Raw genomic sequence first — 13,493 nt, 5'->3', positions numbered from 1 at the left:
AAGTATTGCAAAATCTGAGGAATATTTGGCACAGCTGTATCAGTTCCTTGTGCCTGGTTCCAAGCACAGAATCTCTTCCATTTTCCAGCGTAAGATTTTCTACTACTAGACCTTCTGGCCTCCAAAATGACATCCATCACAGCTTTACTGAGAGGTGTGTTTTGTATGACTAGATTATCCGCCATGCTGCCAGGTTTAAAATCCTGAGTTGGCTGTGCAGAATCTGACTGTTTTGCTGGGACAGTAGATGAGGTATCTGAGGTAAGGTGCAAGCTGGGCATTGAGTCAAGCTCCTTAGTAATGGATACCAGTGCTGGCGGGGCCAGTCTGGGGCAATCAGAATCATCCTTGGCTTCTCCTGTCTGACCTTTAGGAGGACCTTGAGGAGGAGAGGCAGAGGGGGAAATGCATATACTGATAGGTTTTTCCAGCTAAAAGACAGGGCGTCCACTTTCCATGCTTGTCTGTGATAAATCCTTGTGCAGAATCTTTTTAGTTGGTAGTTGTGAGGGGAGGCAAATAGATCTATGTCCAGGCATCCCCATTTCCTTATCATGCTGAAGACTTGTGGATCCAGGTGCCACTCGTGGGGATCCATAAGGTTTCTGCTTAGTTCGTCTGTCAGAGTATTTTTCCTTCCTAGCAGGAACTGTGTCTGCAGATGTACTTGGTAAGTGAATGCTGTGTCCCACAAAGTCATGGCTAGTCTGCAAAGGGGGTAAGAATGTGTGCCCCCCTGCGTGATTATATACCACATGACCGTGGTGTTGTCTCTGTCTTTATCAGTAGTTGTCCTGGATGAAGTAGGTCCTTGCAGGCTGTCAGGGCATTTTGAACTGCTAGCATCTCTTTTTGATTGATATGTAGATGCATTTGGTTGGACGCCCATGTGCCCTGAATGCATCTTCCTCTGCCATGGGGGCCCCCCAGGCATAATCTGATGCATCTGTTAGTGTTTGCCTGGCTGGGTAATGGGAATGGCTGTCCCTTGTTTTGGTGACAAGCCTTTGTCCACCATCAAAACTTCTGTTGCAGGCAGGGAATGAGAGTAATCATAGTTTCCAGGCTGTGGCAATGTTGAATCCAAACATTTTTTAGGTTCCACTGAAGTTTCCTCATATGCAGTCTTGCATATGGAATTAGTAGGATGCAGGATGCCATGAAGCCCAAAGCCTGCAGAATTTTTCTTGCAGATAACTGGGCCTTTGTTGCCAACATTTTAAAATAGGTAGTCAGTTGCCTTTGTTTGTCTGGCGTGAGATAAGCCATCTGGGCAGTTATATTTAAGCTTGCACCCAGGAATATTAACTCTTGAGAGGGTACTAGTTTTGATTTATTTTCGTTGACTGTGTACCCTAGGCATGTTAGAAGTCTTTTCACAAACGCCAGATGCTGTAGAAGAATGTCCTTGTTCTCTGCTTGAATTAGACAGTCGTCCAAGTAAGGATATATTTGTATTCCTCTTTGACTGCAGAACGCAATTACTGGTGCCAGGCACTTTGTAAAGACCCTGGGCGCAGTAGATAAGCCAAAGGGCAGTGCAGAGAATTGGTAATGAATTGAGCCAGCCTTGAATCTGAGGTATCTTCTGCATATTTGTCTGAAAGGGACATGCAGGTATGCCTCGTTTAGGTCTAAAGTCACAAGCCAAGCGTTCTTGCCCAGCATGGGCAGACGCTGCTGCAAAGTCAACATCTTAAATTTTGGTATATCCAGGAATGTGTTCAAAATAGATAGGTCCAGTATTGGCCTCCAGGCCTTGTCCTTTCTGGGTACCAAGAACAGTTGAGTAAAATCCTTGTCCCTGCTCTTGCTCTGGTACTAGCTGAATGGCCCCCATATCCATGAGGGATGAGACTTTTTTTGTGCCTCTGCCCATTTATTTCTTGGCAGATCTGGCCAGCCGTTTGCCTGTGGCAGGGTATGAAAATGGAACCTGTAGCCTTGTGACACGATATTTAAGACCCACTTGTCCTCGGTTATAATGTGCCAATTTTGAGAAAAAAGTGCTAATTTTCCCCCTAAGGGTGCTGCCAGGAGATAAGTGCTTGGTGCAGGCAGGGGGAAGTCATTGGGACTGTTTCTTGAATGGCTGTGATTTGTCTTCTCCAACTTTGGAGGTAGAATTCCCCCCATTGTTTTGAGCAAAATGAACCTGGCGCCTGGGATCTGCTTCTAGGGCGTCTGGTTCTGCCCCTTTGAGGTCTGTGACACAGGAAAGGACCAATTCTTTGTTGGCCAGTGTCTACTGAACCTAGGTGGCTCTACTTGTAAAAAATCTTTGACCGTTTGCATAGATTTAGCTTTGTCCTCCATTTTCTTTAACACCTTTTCTGCCTTTACACCAAACAAGGTATCATGCTGTAAAGATGCATCTAGTAATTTAACTTTAACATGATCAGCAGATTTTGTTCCTTTAACCAAGCATGCCTCCTAATTACAGAACCTGTAACTGCGGCCCTGCAGGAGGCCTCTAAAGAATCAAAACCACATTGCAAAGTATGCTTTCCAACTTGTTCAGCTGCATGCAATAAATCCTGCATTTCCTTGTTTTCTGCACATTCAGACTTTAACAACATTTTCTGTTTAAGCAATGCCATAACATGTTGTTGATATTTGAGCATATGAAACTGACAGTTTAACGCCCTTATAGAGCTAAGGTAGCAGATGTGTAAACCTTCCCCCCCCCCATCTATCCAGTGCCCTAGAATCTCTGTCAGAGGGGGTAGGGTTTTTTGCAGCGGAAGCCTTAACTCCTTTGGGACCCTGAGAAATAGTTTCTGGGTCTGCAGCAGGGTTTTTAAAAAGGAATTTATGAGAGTCAGGAACCCTGTAATATCTGTCAGGCTTAACAGGAGCTGGAGGTAAGGAGTCAGGGGTAAGACTAGACTCCGAAAACACATCATCTACAATGTCTAACACAGGTGGGATGGCTAGTGGCTGGTGTTGAGGTAGTAAAAGGAAATCCCTGAACCTCTTTTTAGATTCTGAAAAATCTTGGCTCTCCCAGTGGAAATGCTCCCTCATGGTATGTAAGGTTTCCCCAAAAGAATAGCTCTCTGGAGGAGAAGCTGAAGGTATAGATTTCTTCAGTATCAGAATCCTCATAGGGGGAAGAGAATATTCTTGATCAGAAGAGGAATCAGAAGAAATGGAAACTTGATCAGAAGATTCGTCGTCTGTCTCTTGCCTAGGCCTCTTATCAGGAGGGGGATGGGAACCCCTGATCAAGGTAATCAAGTCTTCGGCCATTTTGAGCATCTGTTTTTCGGGCATAGAGGCCTGACCACGTGGCTCTTAAGTTTGTTTCTTTGCTTTGGAAGGTGCTTTAGTCTTTGCCTTTGAAGCTGAAGTCAGTTTGATGTAAAGATGTTTAGGTCTGAATACACCCTCAGAAGCCAGTGCCTGCTCAGCGGCTCCGGGCCCATCTGAAGGGATAATATCTGAGGCTCCAATACCTTGAGTTTCCAGCGGCATGGCCGACTCCATGTGGGAGTCGGTAGCGGCCTGTGACTCTAAAGTAGCGGGCATCAGGGGCTGCGAAAGCGCCTCACTGAGGACTGACAAACCAGCGACTGGCTTAGGAGAAGCTTCGTCGTCGGTTTTGGGCCTCGGTTGTCTATCTCTTTTCTTTGCGTTTTTTGTGAACTCCGGTAGTCGGATGGCTATCTGACGACATTTCTGGATAATTAAAATGGCGTCCAAAATAGTTTAAAGCAAAATCATACCGACGCTTAATAGTGTTTTGGTTAAATCTAGCACAAAACCGACAATCAGAAACGTTGTGATCAGGGCCTAGGCAAGGAATACAGTAAAAATGAAAATCCTTATGAGGTATTTGCTTCCCACAAAAAATACAACTATTAACTTTTTCTGACATCGGTCTGGAGCAAGAAAAAAAGTTTCCCCAACGGGGTACTTAGCTTTATAGAAGACTTCGGATCTGAAACTCGAACACGAAAATCTCAGGAGTCGGCCGACCGGCACTTGTGAACTGCTTCTGCTTCAGGCACCGTGCGGCAAGAAAGACTGAAGAAAATGGTGTCGGCTGCTTCTTTTATAGCCCTGACGACCTGACGTCAGGGAAGGGGTGACAGCAACCGACGCAGGACCCAAGACTTTGGAATTCAGGCTGGCGGAGGGCAACCTGGCAGCAGGATTACCCAAATGTAATGACTGCAACAGTGAAACACGAAGAACATCAAACATCATTTTCTGTTTAATTAGCACCATAATATGTTGCTGATACTTTAACATATGATACTGGCAATTTAAAGCCTTGATGGCATGAGTAGCAGAAGTGTATATCTTCTTACTCCATCTGTCTAAAGCGTCTAAAAGTTTTCAAAATTCTATTATCCATGCAGTCAGTTGAAGAAAATTTTCCAATATTTATGTATCACGTGCCTAACAAAGGACTCCGGGTAACCTCTTCTTAGAAACATATTCAGCATTATATCACACTCTTTAAAAAAAAATTCCTCAATATCAGATACCATTCTGGCCAATCTAACATATTGGCCTTTTACAAGGGCCTTCTTCTGGTGCAATGGGTGCGCTCTAGTAAAATGTTGTAGAGTCTTTGAATAAGTTGGTTTTCTGTATAGCTGAGATGTAAAACAATTGCTGACATAATCCTTCCTAATAGTTACATTTTTGCAAATGTGGTTTTAGCACAATGGGATGACCTATTTGTGCTAAACTCTGAATACAGGACTTCACGGGTATTGTATGGGCGATACCTTGATGATATTGTCCTGTTTTGGAACGGCTCGGAACAAGACCTGAATAGGTTTTTTTCTTACATTAATGGCACTACTAGTTTTCTGAGATTTATTATGAAACAAGAACTAGATTATGTCAACTATTTAGATGAAGAGGTTACCCTGAGCCCTTTGTTATAGATATTATCAAAGAGGTCAAAAATAAGAGAACTAGTGGACACTTTACCGCATTACTGAGTCAGGGTATCAGTGAAAATCAGGACAATGGGAGGCAACAAAATATAGATTTTTCACGTGCATTCACACTTACTTATACATCTAACTTTAATGAAATTAGGCACGTGATTCATAAATATTGGAAAATGTTCAATACTGACATGGATGTACAGGAAAGAGTAGGTAATAAGCATATAATAGTATATAGGAAGGACATCTCACTTAAAGGACTACTTGAGAAAAATCAACATGACTCGAGTATGGGGGGTACCTTTAAATGTGGTAGATGCCCTCAATGCCCATATATCATGGACAATGACAAGATAAAATGCAAAAATTTTGGATACATAACCAATAACAAGAAAATGTATTTTTATAGTAAGGGGGTAGCTTATGTCAAAACTACTATGTGGGAAAAACAAAAAATGCATTTAGGCTTAGAATCTACCAACATTTGTATGACATCAAGCAGATGAATATGAATAACGCACTATATAAGCACATCAGCAATCAGCCAAACCATGCCTTTAGTTTTTTTCATATTAGAGCAAGTTGACTTGGGACCTCAGGGAGGACCTGTTGATGACTATTTAGAATTTATTGAACTGAAATGGCAAATTAGATTGAATGCATATCACCGCCAGGTCTCAATGATAGAATCTCATTGGTTTCGCTTTTGAGATTAAAACACATGTTCATGTTATGACAGCTATGTAAAGGTTTACAATCCGTGGTAGTGGTGCTGCGGTAGCGTTGTTGCGTTCGATTCTCAGCTAGAGCGTCTTCTGTGTCGAGGCATGCGTGAATGGGCGTGCCTTCGTTGAAGGTTGTGCGTCAGGGCTGATAACTCGGCACGTAAAAATCCACTACCGAAATTAGTGGACCGGAGTTCCGCTGTGGTGACCCCTAACCGGGATAAGCCGAAAGACAACAACATTAATGCATCCATAAGCCATTGTGATGTTTTTGCTTGACTATTAGTATATTACATTTTGGTTAATTGGGAGGAAGTGATGTGGAGTCAATCAGTCAGCTGATTGGATTGAAACAGTATTTTAAACCTGTTAAGCCAGCAATTTTACATTCTGAAGAAGTCAAACACTTGACGAAAGCGCTTAACTTCTTGTTTTTATATGTGTTAACGGTTTATATTGCTGGATTTTGGAGACCTTTCTGTGTATCCTGTGCGCGATTTTTGTTATCTGATCGTGACTTTTTACGTGTGTTGGGATTTACATAAAGTTTTTTATACAAACCAAGGCTCCGTCTTTTTGGTAAAGTTACCCTATGTCTACATCTTTTTGGTTTGTGTCTGCTTGGATTGATTTTATTACTTCTTCTGCTTTGTTGCCAAACAGGCGGTCTTGCTTTAAGGGAGCATCCAGCAATTTAGCCTTAACATGATCTGGCAAAGATTGCTCCTTAAGCCAAGCATGCCTTCTAAGTACAGACCCAGTGACAGCAGCCCTGGAAGATGCCTCTAATGAATCAAAACCACATTGCAAATTATGTTTTCCAACTTGTTCAGCAGAATGCATTAAATCCTGTAAATCTTTATTTTCAGCACAATCAGGAATCAACATAATTTTCTGTTTAAGCAATCCAATAATATGCTGCTGATACTTTAACATATGAAACTGGCAGTTTAAGGCCCTAATGGCCAAGGTTGCAGAAGTGTATACCTTCTTACGCCATCTATCCAGCACCCTGGAATCTCTATCAGAGGGGGTAGGATTTTTGGCAGTAGTGGCCTTAATGCCCTTGGGTCCCTGTGAAATGGTCTCAGGATCTGCAGTAGGATTTTTAAAAAGGAACTTGTGAGAGTTAGGAACCCTGTAATACCTATCAGGTTTTCTGGGAGCAGGAGGTAAAGAGTAAGGGGCCAGGCTAGATTCCGAGAAGGCATCATCCACAATGTCCAGCACAGGAGGTATAGCTAAAGGCCTGTGTTGAGGCAGGAGTAAGAAATCCCTAAGCCTCTTTTTGGATTCAGAGTAATCCTGGCTTTCTTAGCGAAAATGCTCCCTAAGAGTATGCAAGGTTTCACCAACAGAGAAATCCTCTGGAGTGGAAGCAGAGGGAATGGAGTCCTCTGCATCAAAATCCTCATAGGTACATAAGGGTAAATCCTGGTCATCAGTGGAAACAGAAATTTCAGAGTCCTGATCAGAAGAATCAGAAGAAAAAAATCAGTCCTAGGTCTCTTAGAGGTGGAAGGATGGCTTCCCCTGATTAGAGTAATAAGGTCTTCGGCCATTCTTATTTGTTTTTTAGGCATAGGTGCCTGACCATGCGGTCTGGGTGTCAGTTTTCTAGACATGGTTCGAATTTTAGGCCTTGAAGAAGATGGTGTTGGTTTAATATGCAAGTCAGTAGGCCTGAATACACCCTCAGAAGCCGGTGCCTGCACAGTGGCCCCGGACCCATCCAAGGTAGAGACATCCGCAGGTTCCACAGCATCTTGCGGCATACCGGACTCTGAATGAGTCTCAGTAGAGGCCTGTGAATGTGAAGTAGCGTGTATCAGGGGCTGTGAAAGCGCCTCACTGAGTACTGGTAAACTGACAACTAGCTTAGGAGAAGAGTCATCGGCAGCTTTGGACCTATGCGGTCTGTCTCTGTTTTTATCTTTGTGGTTTTTTTCGGAATGTCGGTAGTCGGGTGGCTTACCGAAGCCATTTCTGGATAATTGAACCGGGTACTAAAATACTTAGAAGTGTAAATGAACAGACAACGAAAAGTTCGAGGTTTGAATAAGGCACAAAACCGACAGTGAGGTACGTAGTGGTCTGGGCCTAAGCAAGGAATGCAGTAAGAATGAAAATCTTTATGAGATATTTGCTTTCCACAAGAAATACAATTGTTAACTTTTACTGACATCAGTTTAGAGCAAGAAAAAGGTTCCCCAATGGGGTACTTAGCTTAGTTGAAGACTTCGGTTCTGAAACTCGAAAACGAAAATTTCAGGAGTCGGACGTCCGGCACTTGCGAACTGCTTCTGCTTCGGGCACCGCACAGCAAGAAAGAATGATGTAATGGCGTCGTCTACATGCTTTATACCCGACATCATGGAAGATGAGACAGCAACTGACGCAGGACCCAAGACTTTGGTAATCAGGCCGACTGAGGGTTACTGCAAGCAGATAACCGAAATGTGATGACTGCAACAGTGAAACATGAAGAACATCCACTGTTGCTTTGGTCAAAAGGGAGTCATGACCACAATCACTGCAGAGTCCTAATGGATGTGAATATCAGTGTAAAGGATCTTTAAAAGAATCCTAGATATCAGTGGAAAGGCATACAGAAACATTCATGCCCATGGGAATAAAAAGACATCTGTCTCCCAAGACACTTTGCATGGAATCCTGGTGCAAAACTTTAGTTGTATATTCTGAGGGGGACACGCAGGTCTACTTTAGGTGTTTTCCCACAGTTGGATCAATTCTTGGAAGACCTTTGGGTGAAGCTTCTACTCATGAGGGTCTGTACAGGTCCTGCTTAGTTTGGACTTTCCTCTCTCTTGCTCAAAACACCCACTGCTTTCTGTAGTACACTCATCATGAGATCACTCCCTCTTAGTTTAATATACAACCCAACCCATTAGCCATCATTTCTGCATAAATTGCTCCTCCATTAGTTTAGGAACCACTAACTGCAGTTCCCAAACATCAATTTCTGTGTACAACACACCAATGTGGTGATCAGTTCAGTAACCTACAGAGTTTCTTTTATCTTTTGTTTAATGCTTACAAGCTCTCAGCTTTTTAGTTCAAGCATCAAGGTAAAGCCAGGACCAACAAGAGACGAAGACTCAGAATCTGGAACAGTTTTTGAAATGTTCTTATTCAGTTAGAAAATTAGTTTAGATTATGATTTGACATGCTTTTTATGGAGAATAAAATATCTAGAACTGCAGTCTTGTATTATACACTGAATCCATCCCTCAACGACTTGACAGAAATTGGCATTTTTAAAGGGACACATCAAAACTATAAGACAAAATCTGAGAAATTTTCAGAGCTTTGGTGGTTAAATTTCATTTGGCTGTAAGTACAGAAATCTTGTGTGTCTGCTATCATTAACATTAAACACTAGCAGCTCTGCCACTGACATGAGCATTTTTTCCAGCTGTAACTGCAGAACATTGTAATTGCTTTACACTGATGCAGTACACCTATGATACTGTGAAGTGAGCATCTGAGGTGTGCTGCCCTACTAATTTGCAGGAATAATTCTAAACACTGTCCCTGATTTAGGTTCATAGATTGGTACTAGGCTATCGGCCCTAGGGCCTATACAAGCCTAGCCATAACAATTCCCAGGATATTTCTTCCCACAGTATTTACTTCCCTGGACCCCTGCCTAGCAGGGCGACTGACATGATCCCCGGGGTGAATTTCCTCTCTCCCAGCCAATCATCAAGGTTCCTTTTGAAGAGGGCCAAGGAGGCACTCTGCTTGACATGTATGGGCAGTCTATTCCAGAGTATGGGGAGTCTCTGGGTCAGAAACCTATCCTTCCAGCATGTTTTGTTCATTGTTATGACAAGGTTTAGATTCCTGGAGCATGTGGCTCTGAGGGATTGGGATTTCTTTAAGTGGAGCATGTCCAACAGCTCAGGGTTTGACATGGCCTTGTTTGTTAAGCAGAGATCACCTCTGAGTAGACAATATGCCACAGAGTTTAGCCTGAGTTTTTTTATTTTTAGACGGTCAGCATATGGCATCTGCTTTAGGCCTGTGATTCTTTTAGTGAGGTATTTCTGCAGCCTTTCCAGCTGTTGCAGATGTCTCATGAGGTACATACCAAATGGGGTGTTATACTCTATAAAGTACAGTTTTGTACCTACCATAAATGTAGATGTTCGAAGATCCACATTGCTGCAGTCATAACTTGTGGGTAGTCCGCTGTCCTCGGTCGGCCCGAATACCAAAGTATTAGGCTGGCGTCGGTCATGGGCACTCAGATCTGACGTCAGTGCGTCATGGTATTAAAGCGCATGACCGACGTCATATCCTCAGTCTTTTCTTGCCCCAGATGTCAGAAGGCCCTAAAAAGAAAGGCCACAGCCAAAAATAGAAAAACCTCCAAAACCCATGTACAAACAACCTCTACCACCCAAACCATACAACCACTCCAAACTACAGAGGGGAAAGAGGGAGGGTAAATTGGACTGCAGCAATGTGGATCTTCGAACATCTACATTTATGGTAGGTACAAAACTGTACTATGTTCTTCATCTCACATTGCTGCAGTCATAACTTGTGGGTAGAATCCCAAAGCAAAGGTAAAGGAAGGCTGGCAAAATCATAAAGCATTGGGAGCTGCTAACATGCCCTGTAAAACTGCAGTGGCAAATCCAGCCCTAGATTTGGAATAAAGAGGGAGATGGTAATGTTTAGAAAAAGTGTGCACTGAACTCCAAGTAGCTGCCTCCAAAATATCTTTAGTAGCTACACCCCTTAAAAAAGCAGTAGAAGTGGCAGTAGCCCTAGTGGAATGAGGTCTGATTCCAGCCGGAATCTCCTTACCATGATGAGAATAACAAAAGCAATACAATGGCCAATCCACTTAGAAATAGTTTGTTTTGAAACAGGTTTCCCCTGAGAGGCCAAAGCAAAAGAAACAAACAACTGTTGAGACTGTCTGAACCTTTTAGTCCTGCTCAAATAATAACGCAACTGCCTGTGAATATCCAAAGTGTGCAAAATTTTCTCCCCTTTATTTTGGGGATCAGCATAAAAGTAGGCAAATGAATAGATTGGTTCAAGGCCACATTTGAAACCACTTTAGGCATAAAAGTAGGGTTAGTGCAGAGATACCCTATCCTTATGAAAAATCAGGAAGGGTTCAACTGCCATTAGAGCCTGTAATTCAGATACCCTTCTAGCAGACGTAATGGCCAACAAAAAGCAGTCTTCCAAGACAAAAACTTTAACTCAGACGTAGCTGCAGGTTCAAAAGGAGGTAAAGTAAGCTTTTCCAACACAAAATTGAGATCCCAGGAAGGAGTAGGAGCTCTCGTGGGGTCTTATGTTCTTTGCCCCTCTAAGGAATTGCTTAAACAAAGGATGAGAGAATAATGGTGGGTCACAGTCATAGTGAGCAGAAATGGCTGCAGCATGAACTTTTACAGAGGAGAAAGACAAACCCTTGTCTAATAATTCTGTAAGATATTGAAGAGAAACACTCAAATCAGGCCTGGAAACATCAAAGCTCTTTGCTTTGCTCCAAATAAAAAAATCTCCTCCATTTATCTGCATAAACTTTCCTTGTACTAGGCCGTCTGGCCTCCAAAATAACATTCAAAACTTGTTGAGGAAGCTGAGACCCTCCAGGTTCTAGAACAGAATGTGCCAGGCTGTTAGATGTAGGGACTGAATCCTGACATTGAGGAAATGATTGCCTGCCTGAGACAAAAGGTGTGGAATTAAAGGCAAAGGCCAAGGAGGCTCCCTTACTAAACTCCTCAGCAGAGGGTACCAGTGCTGTCGAGGCCAATCTGGAGCTATTAGAATCATGGAGGGCTTGTCTTGTCTGACCTTCAAGAGCACCTTGGGAAGGAGAGGCAGAGGAGGAAAGGCATAGACGTGAAGATTGCTCCAACTGAATGATAGAGCATCCACTTTCCAAGCTGTTGGATGAAACATCTTTGTGCAAAACTTTGGCAACTGGAAATTTAGTGGAGAAGCGAACAGATCTATGTCTGGAGTCCCCCATATCACTGTCAACTGTCGAAATACCTGAGGATCCAATTTCCACTCATGGGGATCCACCATCTGTCTGCTCAAAACATCTGCTAAGGAGTTCTGTGCTCCTGGCAGAAACCTTGCCCGAAGAGTGAGGTGCAAACTGAGAGCAGTCTCCCACAAAACCATAGCTTGCCTGCAAAGAGGGTACGAATGGGTTCCCCCTTGCTTGTTGATGTACCACATGACAGTTGTGTTGTCTGTTTGAATCAACACTTGTCCTGGGTGAAGTAGATCCTTGAAAGCCATCAATGCAAATTGGACTGCTAACATCTCCTTCAAGTTGATATGTAAATGTTGAAGTCTGGCAGGCCACGTGTCTTGAACCCATTTTCCATTGAGGTGAGCTCCCCAAGCCTTGTTCGAGGCATCTGTCGTTAAGATCTGCCTCGCCTCTGGTCGGGTCACAGAGAGTCCCTTGTTTAGGTGACATTCCTGAGCCCACCACAAAAATTCCTTTTGAATGCAAGGTATTATTTGAATGACAGTGTCCAGATCGTGGCAGTGTTGCGTCCATACATTTTTGAGATACCATTGTAGCTTCCTCATATGCAGTTTGGCATTGGGAAGCACCAGAATACAAGATGCCATGAACCCCAAGGTTTGAAGGACTGTCCTTGCAGTCAGCCTGGACTGTAGAGACAATTGTTGGAAGTAAAGTGTAAGGTTTCTTTGTTTGTCCAGGGTCAAAAAGGCCATCTGGGAAGCTGTATTCAGTCTCACACCCAGAAAGCACATTTCCTGAGAGGGCACTAGACTGGACTTTGTTTCGTTCACAGAATACCCTAGGCACCTTAACACTGCCATAACATACTGTAGATGGTGAAGAAGCTTGTTTTTGTCTTGAGCAAGAATCAGGCAATCGTCCAAATAAGGATAAATTTGTATTCCTCTTAACCTTAAGAAGGCTATCACGGAGCCAGAACCTTTGTGAACACCCTGGGTGCAGTAGATAAGCCAAAGGGCAATGCAGAGAACTGATAATGTAAAGTCCCAGCCAACGCAGGTATCTCCTGCAACTGGGCCTGATAGGAACATGAAGATAAGCCTCTTTGAGATCCAGAGTTACCATCCAGTGATCTTTGCCCAACAGAGGCAGAAGTTGTTGCAACGTCAACATTTTGAATTTTGGAATGTCCAGGTATGTGTTGAGGGTAGATAAATCCAAAATTGGCCTCCAAGTGTTTCCTTTCTTTGGTACAAGAAACAGGCGAGAATAAAATCCTAGGCCCACTTCTGACAGAGGGACCTGCTGTATAGCCCCCATTTGAAGAAGCAAAGAAATCTGTTTGTGAGCCTCTACCCTTTGCTGAGGAGGAATGTCTGGGCATGCCCTTGAAAGGAGGCAATGTGTGGAAATAAAACTTGTAGCCTCGGTCTATAATGTCCAACACCCATTTGTCCTGGGTGACTAAAAGCCAATTTTGCTTGAAGAGTGCCAACTTTCCTCCCAAAGGTGCTGCCAGACAGGAGGGATCTGGCAGCTGAAGATGCAGGTCATTGGGCCTGTTTACGAAAGGACTGGCCCCTGCCTTCACCTGTAGATTGTGCAGGGGAACTCCACGTTCTAGGCCTGAAAGAACTCTGAGCTCTGCCCCTACCAAGCCTAGATCTGCCCCTAGACTGTAAATCAGAAGAAGGGTAAGCCCATCCCTTAGTAGGCCAATTCCTGCTAAACTTAGGGGGCTGCACCTGCAAAAAACTTTAACAGTCTGCATAGACTTAGCCTTGTCTTCCATTTTCTTCAAGACAGACTCCGCAGGAGAACCAAACAAAACTTCAGACTGTAAAGGAGCATCTA

The 13,493-nt window shown here is 43.4% G+C and overlaps 1 protein-coding gene across 1 annotated transcript in view; it reads right to left on the bottom strand.

The window, feature by feature from the left end:
• SMG5 (SMG5 nonsense mediated mRNA decay factor) overlaps positions 1 to 13,493 on the bottom strand; it is a 2,571,376-nt gene that overhangs the window by 1,823,742 nt on the left and 734,141 nt on the right. The window lies entirely within an intron of this gene.

The sequence above is a fragment of the Protopterus annectens genome, chromosome 8.part0, assembly GCF_019279795.1.
Source record: "Protopterus annectens isolate FY-2018-M chromosome 8.part0, PAN1.0, whole genome shotgun sequence".
In the NCBI taxonomy this organism is placed as follows: Eukaryota; Metazoa; Chordata; order Ceratodontiformes; family Protopteridae; genus Protopterus; species Protopterus annectens.
Note: the sequence above shows the minus strand (reverse complement) of the source record. Positions and strands in the feature narration are given on the sequence as shown.